The sequence below is a fragment of the Medicago sativa genome, chromosome 3 (genome assembly GCF_051527215.1).
Source record: "Medicago sativa cultivar Bolivia chromosome 3, Bolivia_mono, whole genome shotgun sequence".
In the NCBI taxonomy this organism is placed as follows: Eukaryota; Viridiplantae; Streptophyta; class Magnoliopsida; order Fabales; family Fabaceae; genus Medicago; species Medicago sativa.
In genome coordinates this window covers 11,182,501-11,199,277 of record NC_140751.1, presented here as the reverse complement: position 1 = coordinate 11,199,277, position 16,777 = coordinate 11,182,501, and the positions used below count along the sequence as shown (strand labels likewise).

The 16,777-nt window shown below is 36.6% G+C and overlaps 1 non-coding gene and 1 pseudogene across 2 annotated transcripts; one reads left to right on the top strand and one right to left on the bottom strand.

Moving 5' to 3' along the window:
- The first annotated feature begins 489 nt into the window (after window positions 1-489).
- On the top strand, window positions 490-2,108 carry LOC146935696 (serpin-ZX-like; annotated as a pseudogene). The gene is made up of 2 exons (XR_015033100.1): window positions 490-1,026; window positions 1,185-2,108. The product of XR_015033100.1 is annotated as a serpin-ZX-like (transcript).
- A 14,022-nt stretch (window positions 2,109-16,130) lies between these two features.
- LOC146935695 (small nucleolar RNA R71) lies at window positions 16,131-16,237 on the bottom strand. The gene has a single exon (XR_015033707.1). It is a non-coding gene; the product is annotated as a small nucleolar RNA R71 (small nucleolar RNA).
- Between the last annotated feature and the right edge of the window lie 540 nt (window positions 16,238-16,777).

Sequence of the window (16,777 nt, the reverse complement as noted above, 5' to 3'; positions counted from 1 at the left end):
TTAAAATAAAAATATATTGAAAAATTATAGATTCTATCTTGGGCCTCAAGTATTGGTATGTATTCACTCAACCCTAATTGTAGAAAATATATCTTGGGCCTCACGTATTGCCGTATTGGTAAGTATTCTTAACCCTAGTTGTAGCAAAAATTGTTTCTATATAAAGCGATAGAGAAGGCGCTCACATTCCTTCCTCTTCAGTTCTCTGCTTTAGTTTTGTAAGTCAATTTATTTCTTCTTTTTTTTTTTTATTTCGATATTTTTTTTCTTAACAAGTTATTTCGATATTTCTTGAATAGCTATTTTGTGAAGATGAATAATGGGAAAATTGGTTATGCACTTTTTCTACAATCTTCAACTTTGAAAACAACTATTATTTCATCTAGTTAAAGATGTTAACTAGTTTGAACGATCTAGATTCGTAAAATAACACACAAAACCATAGATACCATGTCTTTAGGTTTCAATTTCTTTATGGTACTGATTTTTATTGAATAGCTAGTTTTCTCTCGCTATTCTTCATTGTTTGCTAGTTTAATTATGTTTAAGTTACATTCTTTCCGTTTAATTTCAGTTGCTGCATTGTAAAATCAAAAGAAAGGAACCATGGCTGACCGTGAATTAAAGTCCAAACAGAAAAGAATGATACGTGAAACAATCACTAACCAGACAAAAGTTTCCCTCAGAATCGCCAAACATCTATTCTCAAAAGAATCAGAGGAGAACATTGTGTTTTCTCCACTTTCGCTTCAAGTTGCGCTCAGCATGATCGCTGCTGGCTCTGACGGACCCACAAGAGAACAGCTTCTCGACTTCCTTCTCTCCAAATCAACTGATCATCTCAACTCCTTTGTCTCTCGTCTCGTTTCAGCCATCCTCTCCAATGCTGCTCCCTCCGGTGGTCCTTGCCTCTCTTTCGTCAATGGAATGTGGGTTGATCAATCCCGTTCTCTGCAGCCTTCCTTCCAACAAATTGTATCTAATGATTATAAGGCCACCTTGTCTTCTGTTGATTTCATGAACAAGGTATGTATTGGATATCTCCCTCTTTACATTAGAAGAATACAATAACCTTCCTGTAATAAGTCTTAAGATCTTGGGAACTTATTTTAAAGATAGATAATCATTGTTGTCTCCTTTTAGTAAAAAAAATACTAATAATTGTATTTTTTATGATTTTAAAGGCTACCAAAGTGCGTAAAGAAGTGAATTTATGGGCTGAAAAAGAAACAAATGGTTTAATAAAAAAACTACTTCCACCCGGGTCAGTTGATGACTTAATTGTGCTCATCGGTGCTAATGCACTGTACTTTAAAGGAGCAAGGAAGGAGCAGTTTGATATTTCAGATACAAAGGACTATGATTTTCACATTCAGATTGGCAACTCTGTTTGTTAAGGTTCCCTTCATGACCAGTTGTGAGGAGCAGTTTATCGGTGTTTTTGATGGTTTTAAGATCCTTCGTCTTCCTTATGAGCAAGGTCAAGACAAACGTTAATTCTCACTTTACTTTTTTCTTCCTGATGCAAAAGATGGATTATTAGATTTGATTGAGAAGGTAGCCTCCGAATTTGAGTTTTTACAACACAAGCTTCCTCGTCAAAAAGTTGAAGTTAGTGCCTTACGGATTCCAAGATTCAATATTTGTTTCGAACTTGAAACTTCGAATATGCTGAAGGAGCTAGGAGTGGTTTTTGCCTTTTTCCGATATTGGAGGTGTGGCAAAAATGGTGGATGGTGAAAGACTTGTTGTTTCCAAGATATTTCACAAGTCTTTTATTGAAGTAAATGAAGCAGGTACCGAAGCTGCTGCGGCAACTGCTTTCATATGTGAGGGGTTTGGTTTATCCTTAGACGACACTCCGAAGATAGAATTTGTGGCTGATCACCCTTTCTTGTTTTTGATCAGAGAAGATTTGTCTGGAACTGTACTCTTCATTGGACAAGTTCTCAATCCTCTTGACATGTGATCTTAAACTTTCCATTATGGAGTCAATAGGATCACCCAAAGATAAAGTGGGGAACTTTTTATGTTTTTTAAGAATTTATTTTTTATGAAGATAGTTTACTGTTTGGATACATGTTCTAACTATTTCTAAACTTTGGTTGATTTTGAAGTGGAAGCAACATCTTACTTATTTAGCTATATTTTCATGTATGAAACTTGTTACCATCTAAAAAGGCAGAAGAAATATTAAAAAGGCAAACTTGAAACTTTTGGATCAAAATGCTACTTCGTTCGGTATAATAAACTGATCCCATATGTCCAATGCTGCTATCACTTATGTCTAACCAAAGTTTCTCAAGATTATGCAGAAATTTTACCCAATCAAAATGTCTAATTAGGAGTTAAAGTTCATACTAACCTGCCTCAGGGACAATTTTTTTTTAGAGAAAATAGAGAAACTCTCTAATATTTTTAAAAAAAGTTGTTTTTATTTGAATGCTTGAATCTTGAATATGGCAAAACACATGATTGTGAGCCTCATTTATACTACTCTAAGTGAGAGGCTCCATATTACAAAGTAGAATAATCTAGAAGCATTGATTACAAAGAAAAGTCTAGAGATATGGATACTTATTTCATATGACTAGAAAAGTTAAGATTTTCCTTGTGCTTTATTTTATCTTATTTAGAAGAGTGTCTAAAAGCTTCCATAATATTCCTTAGTATTCTAGAGACTTCAATATTATTCTTCGTCATTCTCTGTCATTCTCCCCGGGTTGGAAGAGACTCATCCTCGAGTCAAGAATTTCGTCTTCGTTCTTAAAAAACACACCTTGAATCTTCTGATATGAATCGTTTATAGAATCCTTTTGTTGCTAGGTCCAAAGTAATCCTAGGACAAAATCAATACCAACATTTTCCCAAGGTGGCTTAGGAACTAGACAAAGCAGACGTAACTTTGTTTTATCCTTGAATGGTGGTTCCTTTGAGAGTGAAAGTCCAGGTAGCTTGAATTCCTCTTTTCCATCATTGAATTCATTGAGTGGTAGAGGTGCCAACTTCATTTCAATCACATCTTTCACAAAAGTGCAGGTGTTGGCATCACAACCGTATAATGCACGACAATCACATTGACAAGGCCTCCAAGTATCCATAGAAATAACATCACACTATAAATTTTCTTTATAATTATTTCCAATGGAAAATGTGACTATGGAGTGTTGAGATAGTTTTACCTCATTATCTTTGTTGAGCCACTGAAGCATGTACGGGTGTAGGTACTCCTTTGTTGGTAGCTTTAAATTTTTTACCATATAATACAACATTTTCACAACTTCCACTATTGATATAATATCATAGACCTTTCCTTGCGAGGTGTTGGAAGTGTGGAAGATATTAAAGATGGAGATGGATTTAAAAACTTTCATGTATCTCCCCATTAAAGATGGAGATGGATTTACGATTTGGATACTCTAAGGCTACATGTGTTGGAGTAAGCCCTAATAGCTAATCTATATTGATTATGTTTGGCTTTGTATCATGATATTGATATAAATATATATATTGTGAATATTTAATAATAAGGCATTTATTTGTTGATTTTGTTTTGTTTCAAAATAATAAAGTCCCTAAAATAATTAGTCCGTTTAATGGAGCATTAAGTGTGACTTAATCGTGAGACCCATTAAACGAAATGACATTATTCTTAAAGTATCTGTAGTCTAGCTTTATTGTGAAAATGGATAACATTAAAGCTTATATAGAGACTATTATGTGGGTAGACCGATGATCACATCTCACAGATCATAGATAAAGAGTTATCACGTCTTCACATAGGTATAAATATTAGGAGTAATATTTATACTGGATTGACCCACCATGAGAATGCTACATAGTAAAAGTTATGAATGTGTCATAAGATATTCTCATAGTGATAGTGGTGTATTCCACCCTTTGACCTGAAACCACTATGTACCCTAGATGTTGGAGTCAAATGTTTTATCACCATTCAAACGTTGTCTCTAACAAGATGACCATAAAGTTGGTTGATGGGTACTCCACGAATCATGTTGAGGGACAGGAGTGACCTAGATGGAATTCGCCCATCCTACATAACAGGAGAAATGTCTACGGGCTCAATATTGAACTGGACAAGGATAACATACTATGACTTGTGTTCAATATAGACATGAGTGCAAAAGGGTAATTATACACATGATCATTGTCACGAAAAGGTTTCATCATATTTCATGACATTCTCGTCACTTGGGTAGAAGTGATGTGTTGCTAGATATCGCTCACTATTCATAATATTAAATATGTCATTTAATATTATTGTCAACATTACGAGAACATATAGGATCACACACCAAGGACAAATCAATCAGAGAAATAAATAAGTAAGACTTAATTATAAAATAATAAGTGGGACTTATTAGTAATTAAATAATTAAGTATGCCTTATTATTTTAATTTATTAAAATAGCGAAACGCGGTCCACCGTAAGGTACAGTTTGTTCAAGTGAAATATGGTGCACCATGACTTACAGTGTATTAAAGTGATTGGCTTGATGACCACTGTAACGCCTTGTTTCTATTAAAATGATAAAACACGCGAATATAACAATTATTCAAGAAATAGACGCTACGTCTAACACAAAATCCAACATCCAAACATACATGCATATATATATATATATATATATATATATATATATATATATATATATATATAATATCTCAACAGTCACAGCGGATACAAATCAACTAACTCCAACATATACATGCCATGGTCAAATACAACCTCAACTAAAAATCCTCCAAGTCCGACAAATGGACAACGTCAATAAGATAAAATACAACAGAAATCAACAAGACATAAAAAGACTCTACGACCTAATCAGAGCCTAAAACTACGACTCCAGACGATAACGGAGAAAGCTCCCGCTATCAAGCACTCACCACAAAGCAACTACTCCTGCACAGCGTCTACCCATCCATACAGACAGGTAGATGGCAAAAACCACTGGGGGTAAACATAAGCATTCAAGGAATCATACATATCACATATACATAACCACCCCTCCTAGAATACTGGCATCACATGATTATTATCCCCCATCCCATACACCTCAAGCTATCACATTACTAACATAGTATAGCATGCATATTCAATATCTAATCAAGTAATCGACATAAGCTCATCATTTGTCAACATCAACCAATGAAAGAACTCAATCTCAACTTAGAAGTAAACCTTGGATCCCGATCCGACACAATACTAGAAGGAATACCATGCAATCTAACAATCTGCTAAATGTAGATATCAGCCAACTTCGCCACAGACATACCAGTCTTGATAGGAACAAAATGTGCGGACTTCGTCAACGCTCCAACAAAATCCAACAATCTTCGGCAACGCTTAACAATCTTCGGCAACGCTCCAACAAAATCCATAGAGATACTATCCCACTTCCACTCTGGCACAAACAACGGTTGCATCAAACCCGACAGTTTCTGATGTTCAATCTTAGACTTCTGACAAACTAAACAAGCATAAACAAACTCTGCAATCTCCTTCTTCCTGGGTGAATAATCAAACTACTTTTGTGACCTTCTTCCAAAATCCTTCTCTTAAGTTCAAGAACATCTGGTACACAAACACGATCACGAAACATCAAAACACCGTTCTCATCCAACCTGAAGTCTCCACCCTTACCTTGGTTAACCAACACCACACGATCAACAAGTTCCAACTCTTCCTTCTGTCCATTCTTGATATCTTCCAAAATATTACTCGTCAACTTCAATATTCCCAACCTCACACCATTCGGCGTCAACTCACTAACCAAACTCAAATCTCGAAACTGCTCAATCAATTCCAACTCTTTAACCATCAAAGCAGACATATGCAACGACTTCCTACTCAAAGCATCAGCAACAACATTCGCCTTCCCAGGATGATAACTCAACTGAATGTCGAAATCCTTAAGATACTCCAACCATCTCCTCTGCCTCATATTCAACTCCTTCAGGTCAAACAAATACTTCAAACTCTTGTGATCACTGAACACTTCAAACTTAGAACCATACAGATAATGCCTCCAAATCTTCAACACATACACAACAACTGCTAATTCCAAATCATGAGTCGAATAATTCTTCTCATGCACTTTCAACTGCCTCGAAGCATAAGCCACAACCTGACGGTTCTGCAAAAGCACACCACCAAGACCCATCTTAGAAGCATCACAATACACAACAAACGATTCCTTCAGATTCGGCAAAATCAACATTGGAGCTGAAGTCAACCTCTTCTTCAACTCTTGGAAAATCTTCTCACACTTAGCATCCTAAACATAAGCTTGTCCTTTCCAGGTCAACTGCGTCAATGGCAACGCCAACTTAGAGAATCCCTCAATGAACCTCTGATAGTAACCTGCTAATCCTAGAAAGCTTCTAACCTCAAAAACAGATTTAGGTGATTCCCACTGCAACACTGCATCTACCTTCGACGGATCCACGACAATACCACCTTTAGAAATCACATGACCAAGGAAACTCACTTCCCGCAACCAAAACTCACACTTCGACAACTTAGCAAACAACTTCTTCTCTTTCAAGACTCCCAACACAATCCTCAAATGCTCGGCATGCTCTTCCTCAAACTTCAAATACACCAAAATATCATCTATAAACACCACCACAAAACGGTCCAGAAAAGGATGAAATATCCTATTCATATATTCCATGAAGACACCTGGCGCATTAGATACTCCAAATGGCATCACAGAATACTCATAGTGTTCATACCTTGTTCGGAACACAGTTTTGGATATATCTTCTGCCTTGACTCTAATCTGATGATATCCTGATCTCAAATCAATCTTGCTGAACACTTCCGCACCAACTAACTGATCCATCAAATCATCAATCCTAGGAAGCGGATACCGATTCTTAATCATCACCTTGTTCAACTACCGATAATCCACACACAACCTCATGCTTCCATCCTTCTTCTTAACCAACAACACTGGAGCACCCTACGGAGAAACACTCGACCTGATAAACTGCTTCTTCAACTCACCCAACTCTGATGCAGACATCCGATACGGCAAAATCGAAATAGGACTCGTTCCTGGTACCAAATCAATTGCAAACTCAACTTCTCTCTCTGGCGGTAACTCGGTAATGTCGTCCGGAAAAACTTCTGGAAACTCTTGCACTACCGGCAAATCACCAAATCCTTTCTCACTACTCTCCTTCAAGGAAGCAAACATCATGAACACACTCGCTTCACCGTCCAAAGACTTCTTCACTTGCTCCGCGGTCAAGAACTTCCAACTTCTTCAGCTACCGGCTTAGAAAACGTTACACTCTTGGTCAAACAATTAATGTTAACACCAAAAGTCAACATCCAATCCATACCAAAAATCACGTCCATATGCTTCAACGGAAGACACACAAGATCCAACTAAAAATCAACAGGAACCTTAACACAAACCACAACCAACTGAGCCTCCGCAACCAAAGATACCTTCCCTTGCCAGACTAACACACCTGAAGCAACCTGTTACTCCCCCACTACGCTCAAACCCACCTAAAAGAACAAAACAACACAACAAGTACCGACAGTACTTTCGTACATGTCGCATACAAACAGGAAAATTCAACGAATACTAGTCCAGACAAGGACTGACCACGGCTCTGATACCAACTTGTAACGCCCTATTTCTATTAAAGCGATAAAACACGCGAATATAACAAATATTCAAAAAATAGACGCTACGTCTAATACAAAATCCAAAATCCAAACATACATGTATATATATGTAACATCCCAGACTGCTTTCAGGATTGCCTACTAACCCCACAAACCAACATGGGTCTTTTCAGCATGCTTTGTCCTCACTCGCATGCTTACCGGGAAACTTCCCGGTAGGTCACCCATCATAAGACTACTCCAAGTCAAGCACGCTTAACTGTAGAGTTCTTATGGAATGAGCTACCGAAAAGAAGATGCATCTTGTTGATATGGGTAGTACCTAACAATTCTTATAAGCCTTCGTTCAACCATGTAGTCCCATATCTACACGGCCTCCGGATCCCTCTCATTCCGATGTGATTCGGTTCCTCTTATTAACGTGGAGTCATCCTTACGGATAGTGCCCGTTCCAACTGGCGGGAACCTTTCGTATCCAACTGGCGGGATATCGAAAGCCACGTTGTGGGTGTTACAATATATATATATATATAAAATATCTCAACAGTCGCAACGGATACAAATCAACTAACTCCAACATATACATGCCATGGTCAAATACAACCTCAACTAAAAATCCTCCAAGTCCGACAAATGGACAACATCAACAAGATAAAATAAAACAAAAATCAACAAGACATAAAAAGACTCTACGACCTAATCAGAGCCTAAAACTACGACTCCAGACGATAACGGAGAAAGCTCCCGCTATCAAGCACTCACCACAAAGCAACTACTCCTGCACGGCGTCTACCCATCCATACAGACAGGTAGGCGGCAAAAACCACTGGGGGTAAACATTACATTAATCATAATCAACATATGAAACGTAAGCATTCAAGGAATCATACATATCACATATACATAACCATCCCTCCTAGAATACTAGCATCACATGTTTATTATCCCCCATCCCATACACCTCAGGCTATCACATTACTAACATAGCATAACATGCATATTCAATCTCTAATCAAGTAATCGACATAAGCTCATCGTTTATCAACATCAACCAATGAAATACCCTTTTCTCTTTCTTTAATTAAGATCAAATGCATGTGTTCAAATACCCTTTTCGCCGATGTATGTGTTCAAATACCCTTTTACGGGTTTGGTTTCTCAAGATCTGCGTTTCACGCGTGGTTCTTTCCTCTAAGATCATGGATGTGCTTCGTAACAGGTCTTCTAGGCTAGAAATGGTCATGTACTTGTTGTCTGTTGTTGCTGTGAGTGGTGTGTACGGGTGTTACCGTGTTGGCGGTGCTTGTGGTCCTCAAACCCATTGATTGACCATCCCTCGACCTGGCCTTCAATTGATTTTGAGTTGCTTTCTGTTGGATTTGGCTAGAAATGGTCGTGAAGCTTGATGGTAGCATAATTGGTTGTAGGTGTGGTGTTTTGTATACGTGTTGACGGTCGAATCTCTCACCTTCAAGAAGTCTTGCAGTATCTAACTTGGGGGAGGTTTCAAAATCCTCATCAGTCTACCTATGTGATGTTTAACTGTTTAACTCAAAAGAGACCTTATGCTTGTTGTTGTTGCAAGGAGTTGTTGGTTCTTGGATTCGTTCCGTGTTGACGGATGGTCCATACACTGCCCGTTAGACATCCACCGGTGTTGTTTTTTTATTTTTTCGTATCACCTGATTGGGCTGACATACACTTTGTGTGAATTTACTGAGTTAGGTTTATGTCTCCCGAGTTCATATTTGTATTTCTTTTTTCCGTTTTTTAATAATATATATGAGAACCTAGCAAGGACTGGAATCTATAAGACATTCCAACTTTGTTGTAATGTCTTCTATTTCTTTTTATGTCACTGTGCTCTTGCCTTATAAAAAAATTTTTTTTTGGAAGAAACTCAGTTGATAGTTTTGTTTTTCATCTCTGCAGATTTATATAAGAGAAATCCAAAGAAGAAATATTTAAAGTTTTTGTTGCTATTGACTACAATCTCCGACTATATATGGTCCTCGCAGGAGATTAGATGCATGCATATGGGTGTTTCAATTATGGAAGATCTTATAATAAGTCCCTTTTTATGGTTTTTTTTTTTTTTTAACTTTTTGGAAATTGGCAAGTATGTGATTTAGTTTTTGTAGGATATTATATTACCAATAAGGAGATTTTTGGAATTTGAATTGACATTTTCTTATGTTCCATGAGCCGTAGAACCATGGTGTGAGTATGATGTTTATTTTTAAGGAATGGTGTGAGTATGATGCTGAAGTGTTGTATGACAAACAAATTTTATTACTGAAAATTCTCTATCTTAAGTAATAGAAAAACAGTCTACTCCCTCCGTTCCAAAATATTATCGTTTTGAAAAAAAATTGTCCCAAATTTTAAATAGCTTTACAATTCCAATTCAAATTATAAACAGTCTACTTTTTCCCTTTTTTCTATTTATATAATATATAGGTGAGCGATAGAGGATTGAAGTTTCCTAGAGAAGCCGACCTAGTCGGGTTGTCCAGCGGCTCCTTGATGTCTTTCTCACTCTTGATTCAGTAAAAAAGAACTATTACAGTAAACATTTCACTACTAGAAACTCTCGATTTTCCAGCGGATTTTTATGCGGAAATTTATCCGCAGGAATACCTAAGGATTTTGCTGTGGATAACGTCAGTCTTACAAAGTTTCCTGCGAATCAGTAAGCCGCTGAAGAATCCAGAGGTAACTTTTATTTAGCTAAGGATTTTCCTACGAATCTATTGAGGAATATTATTTCAACGTTTCCTTAGGAAATTCCGCAGGTATTGTTGCGGACTTTACTGTAGTTTTGCATATGGACTTTCCTGCCGATTTATCACCAGAAGCCGCAGGAAAAATGAGAGATTCCGATTGTGTTTTAAAGAAAAGGAATTTTTTTAATAAAACCCCTTTCATTTAAAACATTATATAAGTCATTTTATGTACTACAATCAAGAGTTATGCGAAATTCTTGTGGACTTAACACAAACCCTAAACTGATAACTGCAAACCCTAGTTCTCTCTGAACCTCTGATTGTTTGGGTAGCACCAGGAACCAAAGGAGATTTGTTCGTGTGGACACATAGAGATAGAGGTACTACTGTGTTGCTTTACTGGGATCGAAGTCATTTTTGCACTTCAAGAGGTAACAAATATTTTCACTGGTTCATGTCAAATTTGTGATGATCAATCGAAAGGGAAATCCAAATTTTTATTTTTGTTGCCTTTCTGATCATGATTTCCTTTCATATAGGATAGAAATGAGATAGTTGATGTTTTTAGAGTGCCAACACATCAGTTTTTTCCTTGAGAAGCTTTGAATGAATTTTAAAAACTTTGCCTCTAATGGATATTGTCATTGAATAATAATAGAGAAATCATTTTCTACTGATGGAATAATTCATTAAATTCTCTCGGTCATTGAATTTGTTTGTTTGTTTCTGCAAGTGGTCACAAAAAGACAAATAGTACTATCAGAGATCGAAAGTGATGTTCCTATAGAAGAAGACAAATCTGGTCAGATTCACCCAAACTGCTGGCATGTTCATCAGAACATGCTTCCTTTAGAGTATGCATCCATCAAAGCTTCTTCTCATCAGTCTTCAAGACTTGATGCATCTTTTGATCACATCTGTGAATTTTTTTTAACCTTTCTTCAAATCATCTTTTAAGTTTTAAGAAGTTTCCAATGCTTTTCTTTAGTACCAAAATGATTTCCTTTATGTTCAGAGCATGATGTATCAGAACCAAAACTCAACCTTTAATTGAAAATTTAATTTTATGGTTTTGCACACTTGAACACACATTAGAGTATCCAATTGTTCTTTTATATATTATCATCATTTAAACTTTAGAGACATTGTTCTAAAACCCACTTTTGTTCAATGATAGATGAAACCAACTGAGAGTTAGCGAGGAACAACTTAATCAAAATTCAATAGGGTAATAGTGCATGAGGGAAACCCTTGCAGGCCGTTGTATTTCTCCCTGATGTATCACACGAACATATAAGTCTTCAATTCTAATTTATTTTGTATATACATGACAATCAAAGACTTTATGTGAATGAGAATGTTGATGAATTCATGCAACTTTAAAGTTTTATACTATTCCATAAGATTAAATTTAAATGATTTTATGTATCCTTAAAAAAATGATTTTATATATAAAATATCCTACAATACGATTAACATATGCATTATTGATTACACCTTGTCATTACGTAATTTTTTATGTAATTTGTTCGCAAAATGGAGTTCACAAGGAGACTTATGCAGCAAAAAGAGCAGAAAAACTAAAGAAAATGCAAAAAGGAAAACGTGTCACGATTTGGTAAAAACGTGACACGATTTGGGAAGCATCAGAACTCTTGTTTCGACATTTAAGAAACGTGTCACGATTGGTAAAACATGACACGATTTGGTGAAACCCTAATTCAGTTTCTTGCTCTACAAGGTGAAATCGTGTCACGATTCACTTAAAAAGTGACACGATTTGGGCAATATTCTGTGCCTATTTAAGCTAAAGTCTATTCCAAAAACAAGGGTTACGAAGCAAGGAGAGCAAAGTGCGATTTTCAGACTACAAAACTGCTAAGGAGGACGATTTCTTCATCCTTCCATCACTTTGTGTATGTTTAAATTCCTCTAATGATTATGTTATTTGTAAACACCATTATGAGTAGCTGAATCCATTAGAGGTTAGGTATGAGATGATTCTTTATAACCCTAATTGATACATGATGCTGTGAAACTCTACTTATTGTGAATGATATTCTAGTCTTTATTCAATTCAATTGTTCTTAATGCTTTTTATATCCTGATCAAATATAAACATGATTTAGTGAGAACGAATGACTACTGACCATAGCTTTCGACTTAGACCTATTGAATTGTTCTAATAAACATGGTTAGTCTAGGAATAGATACTCGTTTGTTAGTGATATTAGGTTAACGTGCTTAAACCTTCAAAGATTATTAGACCACCTAAGGAATTAGGGGCTGTAGTTTGAGAAGAGGGTCCTAACTCAAGGGATTGATTAGGACTATTTTGTTAACTATCGTAGGATTAGAAAATCATTCATAAGAATAGGTGCAGCATAACAATTAGGGGAACATCGATGATTCGAAAGACCTAAACTCATCTCTCTCTTATTCTTAAAAACCAACTTTATTTTCTGTCATTATTTTTATGAAATCAAACCAATCTCATGCCTAGTGGCAAACAAAATAATTTTTATACATCCTAAAGTGCAACGTAATTGAATTATTGAGATTAAAAACAGTCCTAGTGGGATCGATATTTTTACTACTTCGATAGTATTTGATGCACTTGCCAAACGTCTATCAAGTTTTTGGCGCCGTTGCCGGGGACCGTTGATATATTTCAACAAGGCAATTACATTATAATTTAGGATTTCTGCAATTTAATTTTCTGTTTTTAAAATTTTCTTTGTTTTAGTATTCATTAATTGGTTTGTATCGTGCAGTGCTGCTAAGGTATTTTGCTGTTTATGCAAGGTAAACAGAGCTCTGACGATTTAGAGTACGATCTGGAAATCGAAAGGACTGCTAGAGCACTCCGGAAAACTGTCCGGTTGCAAAGGTTGTCTCAATCAGTACCACCTAGTGCACGAGTACCGATACCAGAGCCATCACCTACAGAATCTAAAACAACCTCTTCTACTACATCCATCATCATGGGAGAACCTATACCAATGAGACCAAAGCTAGGAGACTATGGGTTAGCAACTCATCGTGGTCAACTGACCCACACTTTCCAACCAGCTAACCCCGTCGCTTTCGGCATCAAAACCACCGTTCTGAATGGGTTGAGAGACAAACAGTTTGATGGGACCGAAGCCATGAGCCCACATGAACATTTGAGCCGCTTTGCTAAAACATGTGAGTTTTGTGTGCAACCAGCTAATGTTAATGATGCACAAAAGAAGCTTAGGTTATTTCCTTTCACCTTGACCGGTAGAGCGAAAGATTGGTTGCTAACTATACCCAATGGGACTGTCCAAACATGGGAGGAGCTAGAGCTTAAGTTCCTCGAGAAGTACTTCTCTATGTCTAAATATTAGGATAAAAAGCTGGAGATTTCAAACTTCAAGCAAGGTGAGAATGAGTCATTATATGATGCTTGTGAGCGATTCAATTTGCTTCTTGAGAGATGCCCTAACCATGAGTTCACTGAGAAACAATACCTCCAAATCTTCACTGAAGGGGTGACACCTAACACTAGGATGTTCTTAGATGCTTCTGCGGGAGGTAGTCTTAAGAGTAAAACTGATCTTGAAGTTCAAGGTCTAATCGAAAACATGGCCAACAACGAATATCGTGCTGAAGCGAAAAAGAAAGAAAGAGGAGTGTTTGGGGTGAGTGATCAAACTGCAATCTTAGCTAACCCAGAAGCCATGATCAAACAGATAGAGGCTCTAAATAAGGAGTTTCAGGGTTTCACGTTGGCTCACAAGCAACAACAAGTGGCTGCAATAAGGTGTGACTTATGTGGTGAAGGACATGCTAACAGAGAGTGTGTACCTAAAGGATCGAGCGAGGAAGCCAACTACATGGGGAACTACCAAAGGCAAAATCAATACTACACTCTGATGAGTCATTAATTAGTCTATTTTAATGCATTATTTAGTTTAGTTTTAATAAGATTTGATTTTATTTTATTGCATATTTATTTCCTTTATGAATCATTTACTACAAATTGCTTTTTATTATATTTTAGGAACGAATATATGGTGGAAGGTGTCTTGGAGCAAAAGAAAGAGGACTGGAGCAAATACAGTGCGAAAATACGAAGATACGAAACAAAAATATGTTCCCACCAAGTCAGAAGCTTGGCACGGCCAGTGCCAACATGTGGCACAGCCGTGCCACCTCCAGAAGCCACTCTTGTTGCTTTTCTTCAAGCCCAAGTTACCCTGTTGCAGCTTTACTGTTTTGCCCTTTTAGTTGCTTAGTTTCTAAGTCGATTGTAAAGCTATAAATAGAGTAGCTCTCCACCATAAACATTCACCTTTGAATTAAGAATTTATTTAGTTACTATTATTTCAATAAAGTCCTTTATTTCTATTTACTTTCTTTCGCCATTTATTTTATTGTCTTCTCTCTTGTTCCCCCATGTCTACGATGAACATGAGTGAGTAGACTTCTTTCTCTTGGGATTGTTGGGAAGTCTAATGACATAATCCTAACGAACCAAGCTTTAACCCTAATTCTATGTAACTGTAATTTCTAATTTAGATTCACCGTTTTAACATGAATTAACAATTATCAAACTGTGGAAGCGAAAGCGGAGGGTTTGATAATCATTAATCCATTATCCCAAACATCAATTCATAAAGCGAGAGCGGGGCTTTGATGTTGGAACAAGTGAATCTAGACAATAATTGCAAAGGCAGCGAAATAGTCTTTGCAATTATTGAGACACAAGTAGTTTCAATCCTTATAAGCATCTTCTAGTAATCAAGTCAGCGAAATAGGCTTGGTTACTAGAAGTAAACTCTCACCGGACTTTCATCGGAAAGGTGAGGGGCTAAAGGGAAACCGGTCTTAGGAAATTACGGTGTAAACCATGGAATTAGAAGTTAAAGCCTTGTCTAGTGAAAGATTTGTTATTATTACAAACCAATAATCCCAAGGCTCTTTATTATTATTGTTATTTACCTTCAGCAATCAAACCTCCTTTTATCAAACTTTCTTCTCCTCTAATCATTCTTTAAAGGTTAATTAAGTTGAACAACTCCCTAGCGGAACGATACTCTTTCTTACTACTATTACTTCGATAGGCCGTGCACTTGCGGTTTGGCCCTATCAAGTTTTTGGCGTCGTTGCCGGGGAGTTGTTGTAATTTGATTAACTTTTTAATAGTGATTAGAAAAAAAAATCTTTTTCCTTATTTTATTTCTTTTTATATTTCTTTAAAAAAAAATCTTCTGCTTTATTTTATTTTATTTTATATTTGTATTTCTTTCCAAAAAAAAAAAAAATCTTTTCCTTTATTTTATCTTATTTTATTTCTTTTTCTATTTCTTCTTTTGCCTTTAACTTCTTGGGAAGATAATAACGATATGGCTAAAGAACGTTCTCTCAAAGAGTATGCAATCCCATTTTCAAATGAGTCATACGATGCTATTGTGTACCCAACGGTTGACGACAATTTTGAAATAGAACCTGCACTTGTTGACTTAGTGCAGCAAAATCAATTTTTCGGATCACCCACTGAGGATCCGAATCTTCATATTTCAACCTTTTTAAGACTCAGTGGAACCGTAAATGCAAACCAAGAGGTCGTAAGGCTGCACTACTTTCCTTTCTCCTTAGGGGGAAGGGCTGGTACTTGGTTTCATTTACTGAAACTTGGTTCTATCACTTCATGGCAACAAATGAGGCAAGCTTTTCTTGCCCAATTCTTTCCCTATTTTAAAACCGTCCAATTAAGGAATCAAATCATACAATTCACTCAAAAAGATGGAGAATCTCTTTACGATGCGTGGGAGCGTTTCAAAGAAATGCTTAGACTTTGTCCCCATCATGGTTTAGAGAATTGGCTTATTATTCACACTTTTTATAATGGTCTTTCATATACCGCAAAAGTTTATATTGATACAGCTGCAGGTGGAGCTTTGATGAATAAAACATACATAGGAGCATATGCTTTGATCGAGGACATGGCACAAAACCAATATCAATGGACAATCGAGAGAGCCATCACTGCTTCTTCACCCTCTAAACAAGAGGCAGGTATGTATGAAATTTCTCCCCTTGATCATCTATCTGCTAAGGTGGACATACTTTTTCAAAAATTTGATAAATTAAATGTAAGTATTGTCGCACCTACTCCTGTTTCACCACCTTGTGAACTTTGTGGAATATTTGGCCATATTGGCATTGATTGCAAACTAGGTAGAGTTGTTAGAGGTCCTGAGCAAGTAAACTATGCTCAATATAATCAAGGGTTTAGAATCAACCAAATTTTTTTTCAAACCCCGCAAAATCTTTTTGGACGACAAACAACACCACCCAGTTATGAAAATAACCAAAGAGTCCCTCAAAAATCTAGCTTGGAAATCTTTTTAGA